The 6,000-nt window shown below is 46.6% G+C and overlaps 1 protein-coding gene across 1 annotated transcript in view; it reads left to right on the top strand.

The window, feature by feature from the left end:
• The first annotated feature begins 4,864 nt into the window (after nt 1-4,864).
• The window catches only part of ZFYVE9 (zinc finger FYVE-type containing 9), a 134,298-nt gene continuing 133,162 nt past the window's right edge, over nt 4,865-6,000 (top strand). The window contains exon 1 of the mRNA XM_077453333.1: nt 4,865-5,102. The gene's annotated coding sequence lies outside the window, so the exon portion shown is untranslated. The remainder of the gene's footprint in view (nt 5,103-6,000) is intronic.

The following is a 6,000-nucleotide window of genomic DNA, read 5'->3' as shown; positions in this document are numbered from 1 at the left end:
GGATATAAAGAATATATATTTGCTATTAAGCATAAATGACCTATCGAAAAAATACTAAATCTGTGTTCAGAGACACTCTGTGTAATATCCATACAGTCATATATCAAAAAATTGAAAAATTAAAATAAAAAATAAAAATAAAAAATAAATGTCCATATAGTGAATGAACACCAGTGAAACAAAAATTTCAAATGAGGTACGGCAATAAAGAAAAGTTCCAAACGACTGAATTGCAAATACACGGATTGAAAATCTTCTCCAAAGATGTGGTGTGCTTATCCCATCACCGAAATAAATGAATCAGCTCCTTACCAGATCCAGACGACCCCCCGTTACAGAGGGTCACCACAAGCAGTAGTAGTCAAAAGGGTGTCCGGATAGCGCCTCCTCCTCAGATGGTCACGAATCTTCCACACGATGGGGTTATGGCTGTTACTCACTCCCAACACGACGTGGTGTCACATAAGGGAAAACATAGGCTCCAGATAGTGTAAAACCAAATGACTTTAATTCTTAAAAAGCGAACGTAAACACTTACATAAAAGACTTTAAAAGCAGGTTCAAAACAAAGACGTGCACCGGCCGGATACACGCCAACGCAAAGACCAACCCGTCCTTCCTGGTCCACAAAGAACGAACACGACTTGGGGTGACGTGTCGACGTCACCCCAAGTCGTGTTCGTGCTTTGTGGACCAGGAAGGACGGGTTGGTCTTTGCGTTGGCGTGTATCCGGCCGGTGCACGTCTTTGTTTTGAACCTGCTTTTAAAGTCTTTTATGTAAGTGTTTACGTTCGCTTTTTAAGAATTAAAGTCATTTGGTTTTACACTATCTGGAGCCTATGTTTTCCCTTATGTGACACCACGTCGTGTTGGGAGTGAGTAACAGCCATAACCCCATCGTGTGGAAGATTCGTGACCATCTGAGGAGGAGGCGCTATCCGGACACCCTTTTGACTACTACTGCTTGTGGTGACCCTCTGTAACGGGGGGTCGTCTGGATCTGGTAAGGAGCTGATTCATTTATTTCGGTGATGGGATAAGCACACCACATCTTTGGAGAAGATTTTCAATCCGTGTATTTGCAATTCAGTCGTTTGGAACTTTTCTTTATTGCCGTACCTCATTTGAAATTTTTGTTTCACTGGTGTTCATTCACTATATGGACATTTATTTTTTATTTTTATTTTTTATTTTAATTTTTCAATTTTTTGATATATGACTGTATGGATATTACACAGAGTGTCTCTGAACACAGATTTAGTATTTTTTCGATAGGTCATTTATGCTTAATAGCAAATATATATTCTTTATATCCTTACCTTTATGGTTTAGGGGTTTATGCACAGAGTTTGATACACATATATTGAGTTTGGGGAATTCACAATATTAATACACTAGATACTAAGACCCACAGTGCGGGTCTGATACTTTCATATACCCTAATCACATTGGGTATTTTGTGGCTAGCGCAGTTCTTCTTCTTTCTATTTCTGTATGGTCCCTTTCAAGCTTGCTTGCACAGCGTTATAACAACGGACAGTTCGGAGCCAAGCTTTGTTCAGCCTTGATGGAGGCCTGATCTCTTCTTTCAGATATGCTACAAAGCTTTGATGTGCAACTTGTTACATTCCAGACCTGGTATCAACCAGGAAGAACATCAGACCTTTACCCTTTAATGCCATGGAACTGCAAGTATCAGAATGGCTGATCTTTGGGAATAGGAAACAGATATGTAACAGATATATGACATATCCAATTCAAACTCTGGATAATACGAAAACACTGTTACCAATAAACGCAGTAACATTGACAGTGAAACTCCAGAAATATGACATTAAAACATGTTGCCTTCCAACATGTGGTAAGAATTATACTTCCTGTTATGCTCAGCAGGCAGTACCTCCCTCCAAACCTAATCCGTTCAAGTGAATGAGGCCGTGCCACTACCCTCCTGCAACTGCGGTTGGAGCATGGTGGTGAGGAGTTTTAGCAGTTAAACAGGCAGAGGAAAGATGTCATCTCACCACCTGTCAAACATCTTATGAAAAGTGATCCACCACGGATCACTCTTCTGAGTGCAATGAACGTGTGAAGGAGCCCTCAGGGTGTTCACCCTCTCTAATTGTCCTGACCACCAGAAATCAAATTGAGGGTAAATTCTAAATCTGGAGTTGCCACTGGAGCAAGAATAGATGGAAAATCTTCCAATGGGGACACCGATTCCCGAGACAACTCAGTCAGAGAGGATTTCTCTCACCCTGGAAAGGTTTCCTCTCTCTTTCAGGTGGTTCTACAAGATAGGAAGTTCAGGGAAATCTTCGTGAGTCATTTTTTTACAGTTGGGGGAGGGCGGTAATAAAAAACACATAGTTGAGCTGGGTTTTTATTGCCCTTCAACTGTTCCCCCTTTAGCTCAAAAGACATGGGTATACACATGCTACAACCACAATGCTTTGCTGCATGGCCATGGCAGGAATTGCGCCCCCTGTCGCTCTTGGCAGACACTACTGCATGCTGAAAATGAACTATTCAAGTGAATATGGCTGCGCCACAACCGTGCACAATGCACTTGACTGTGGCACAGTTTTTAGGGGTCTAACCACTTCCGGACCGGCGCACACCGATATAGTTTGAAGAGTAATATCATTGTTATGGCAGCAGCTAGCTGCTTCTCTTCTCCAGCCGGTGGTCCGCTTTCCGATAAGAGTTGTCTCTGCAGCAGATTCGCCGCGAGATCCCTTTTTATCAGTGGCGGGAGAGGGGCCCCTGCCACTTACTGGAGTCGTCAGCAGCGGCGAAGGCAATTGGATCTTCACCCTTGCTGGGTATGGAGAAGAGTCAGGGGAAGATAGAGATCCTATCGTGCTTTTTTCCTATTACAAGGGATGTTTACATTCCTTGTAATAGAAATAAAAGTGACACTTTTTTTTTTTTTTTTTAAGACAGTGCAAAAAGATAAAATAAATAAGATTTTTTTTTTAAATGCACCCCATCCCGCCGAACTCGCATGCAGAAGCGAACGCATTCGTGAGTAGTGCCCGCATATGAAAACAGTGTTCAAACCACACGTGAGGTATCGTCACGATCGGTACAGCGAGAGCAATAATTCTAGCCCTAGACATCCTCTGTAACTTATAACATGCAACCTGCAGAATTTTTTAAATGTCGCCTATGGAGATTTTTTAAGGGTAAAAGTTTGTTGCCATTCCACGAATGGGCACAATTTTGAAGCGTGACATGTTGGGTATCAATTTACTTGGCGTAACATTATCTTTCACAATATAAAAAAATGGGCTAACTTTACTGTTGCCTTATTTTTTAATTAAAAAAAGTGTATTTTTTCAAAAAAAAAAGTGCGCTTGTGAAACCGCTGCACAAATACAGTGTGACAGAAAGTATTGAAATGGCTGCCATTTTATTCTCTATGGTGTTAGAAAAAAAAAATGTATAATGTTTGGGGGTTCGAGGGTAAATTTCTAGCAAAAAAAAAACTGTTTTTAACTTGTAAACAACAAATCTCAGAAAGAGGTTCGGTCCTTAAAGCGTGAGTCCGCTGTTTTTTTTTTTTTTTAAAGCCAGCAGCTACAAATACTGCAGCTGCTGACTTTTAAATTAATGTCACTTACCCACCCAGCGCGCCCGCGATGTCGGCACCCGAAGCCAATCTCTCGATCGTCTCTCGGGTGCTGCCGCCGCCATCTTGGGTATGGGAATCAGGAAGTGGAGCCTTGCTGCTTCATTTCCCGGTTCCCTACTGCGCATGCGCGAGTCGCGCTGCGCAATAAGGATGGTCCCCGCTGTCTCTGGGATCCGTGTGTTTCCCAGCAGACAGCGGGAGACCTTCGGAAAGGGGCGTAGATTCTGCAGATATCTATGCCGGAAGTGGGTGCAGATACCTGTACTGTACAGGTATCTGCACCCCCTCCCCCCTGAAAGGTGCCAATTGTGGCGCCGGAGGGGGGGGGATTCCAATGAGCGGAAGCTCCTGTTTAGGGTGGACCTCCGCTTTAAAGCAGGGTTCCCACATAAAAATAAATAAAATACAAGTCAGCAGCTACAAATACTGCAGCTGCTGACGTTAGGGTCCAGCGATGCGGGGGATCGAAACCCCGCTAGTCTCTTCCTCCATTCGGCGGCGCATTGTAACGGTGGGTGCCAGGCTGTGGCTTTACAGCCGGGCACCCACTGCGCATGTGCGGCGCTGCGTGCCGTGATTGGCTGCGCAATCATCTGGGACCTGTCACGTGTCCCAGATCATTGACAAGAGGGAGGGGGCAGAGCTGAGCCCTTCTTGCACCGAGGGGAAATGACGTCAAGAGCCCGGGCACTGAAGGAGGCAGACTATGAGGGACCCACTAAAAACAGACATTTAGAGGTGAGTAAAAAAAAAAATAATTCCAAATTTAAAAAAAAAAAATAATTTTAGGCACATTCATGATTTTCTTTTTTTGGGTGGATCTCCACGTTAAGTGGTTAAAAACAGGCAGCGTGGAAGCCATAAAGCGCCAGTCAAATGCTCTCTGAAGAGCGATCTGAATGCTCCCCCTCCTCGATCCAAAGTGAAAAGAGAAAGTTTTGCCTCTACTTCTATATTTTGTGGTCACTGACCAATGGCAGAGTGAGGAAAGTCAGAGAAATGCAGACAGAGCTCCTGCCTTCCCATATACTGCATCCTGGTTCATGCTCAGTGATTGAATGGACTGCAGCCACAGGGTCACCATGGCAACCAGAGTGTTTGGCAGCAATGTCTCTGTGCCAGTCCCCTCTGCACACCACGTGCCCCCATCCCTCCTCTCTGCGGGCCGCCTGCACTGCTCCCTCCTCTCCGCCAGGGGGCGCCGGTGTCCTCCCGGCTGGTGCGCTTCCTCTCTCGTCCCCCCGCCTCTCCTCTCGTCGGGCCGGACATGGCAGTGACAGCGGAGCTGGGGGCACACGGAGCCGGGCCGCGCAGCAGGCAGGAACCGGACGGCGGGGAGAACAGGTGGCCGGTGGCCTTCCCTCCTTTGCAGCGCGGACTGTACTGAGAAGCCGTGTCGTTTGGCCGGGGAGAGCGGAGGACGGAGGGAGCCTGTGCCGCCAGCCCGGCATGAGGAACCCCCTGGTAAGTAGACTGCAACAAGGGCACCGCCGGGCCACATGCCGAGTCCGTCCCCTAGAGGGCAGCACAGCACCCCAGGTGACGTCACTCACCTCCCCGCGACTGATGGGACTCGCCTGCTGCAGGGGGAACCACTAGTCCCAGTATGGACTGCCGGCTCCGCGTCCCTAGAGGGCGCCATTGCGTCACCCTCAGTCTATAGAGCGGGATGCCATCTGCAGGGGACTACAAATCCCAGCATGTGCTGCTAGGAGAATATTAGTAGAGGGTGCAGCGTGTCTATGGGTAATCGGGGAGTCTAGAATGAGCGCTGACAGCGGTGACTACAGATCCCAGCATGCCCTGTGCAGAATGACCCTGATAGAGTGTGCTATAGTGTCTATGGGTAATCCTTGACCTCTAGGATGAGTGCTGCAATCAGAAGAACTACAAATGCCAGCATGCACTGCAAGAAATAGTGCAGATGGACCGTGTCTATATGGGTAACCAGGCAGCTTAGTAGTTGGATGAACTACAAGTCACAACATGCACTGCAAAATATAACACTGATAGAGGGTGCCGCCGTGTCTGTGGGTAATCCTTGATCTCTATAATGGGTGCTGCAATCAGAGGAACTACAAATCCCAGCATGCACTGCAAGAAATAATACTGATGGCGTCACAGTGTCTATGGCAGTGATGGCAAACCTTGGCACCCCAGATGTTTTGGAACTACATTTCCCATGATGCTCTTGCACTCTGCAGTGTAGTGGAGTATCATGGGAAATGTAGTTCCAAAACATCTGGGGTGCCAAAGTTCGCCATCATTGGTCTATGGGTAACCAGTGAGCTTTATAGTGAGGTGATTGCTGGCATAAGGGGAACTACAAGTCCCAGCGTGCACTGCTCAGTATAGTACTGAT

The sequence above is a fragment of the Lithobates pipiens genome, unplaced genomic scaffold (genome assembly GCF_037356315.1).
Source record: "Lithobates pipiens isolate NorthernLeopardFrog02 unplaced genomic scaffold, aLitPip1_a1.2 Scaffold_23, whole genome shotgun sequence".
Taxonomy (NCBI): domain Eukaryota; kingdom Metazoa; phylum Chordata; class Amphibia; order Anura; family Ranidae; genus Lithobates; species Lithobates pipiens.
The sequence above is the reverse complement of the archived record's forward strand: the minus strand, read 5'-3'. Positions and strand labels throughout refer to the sequence as shown.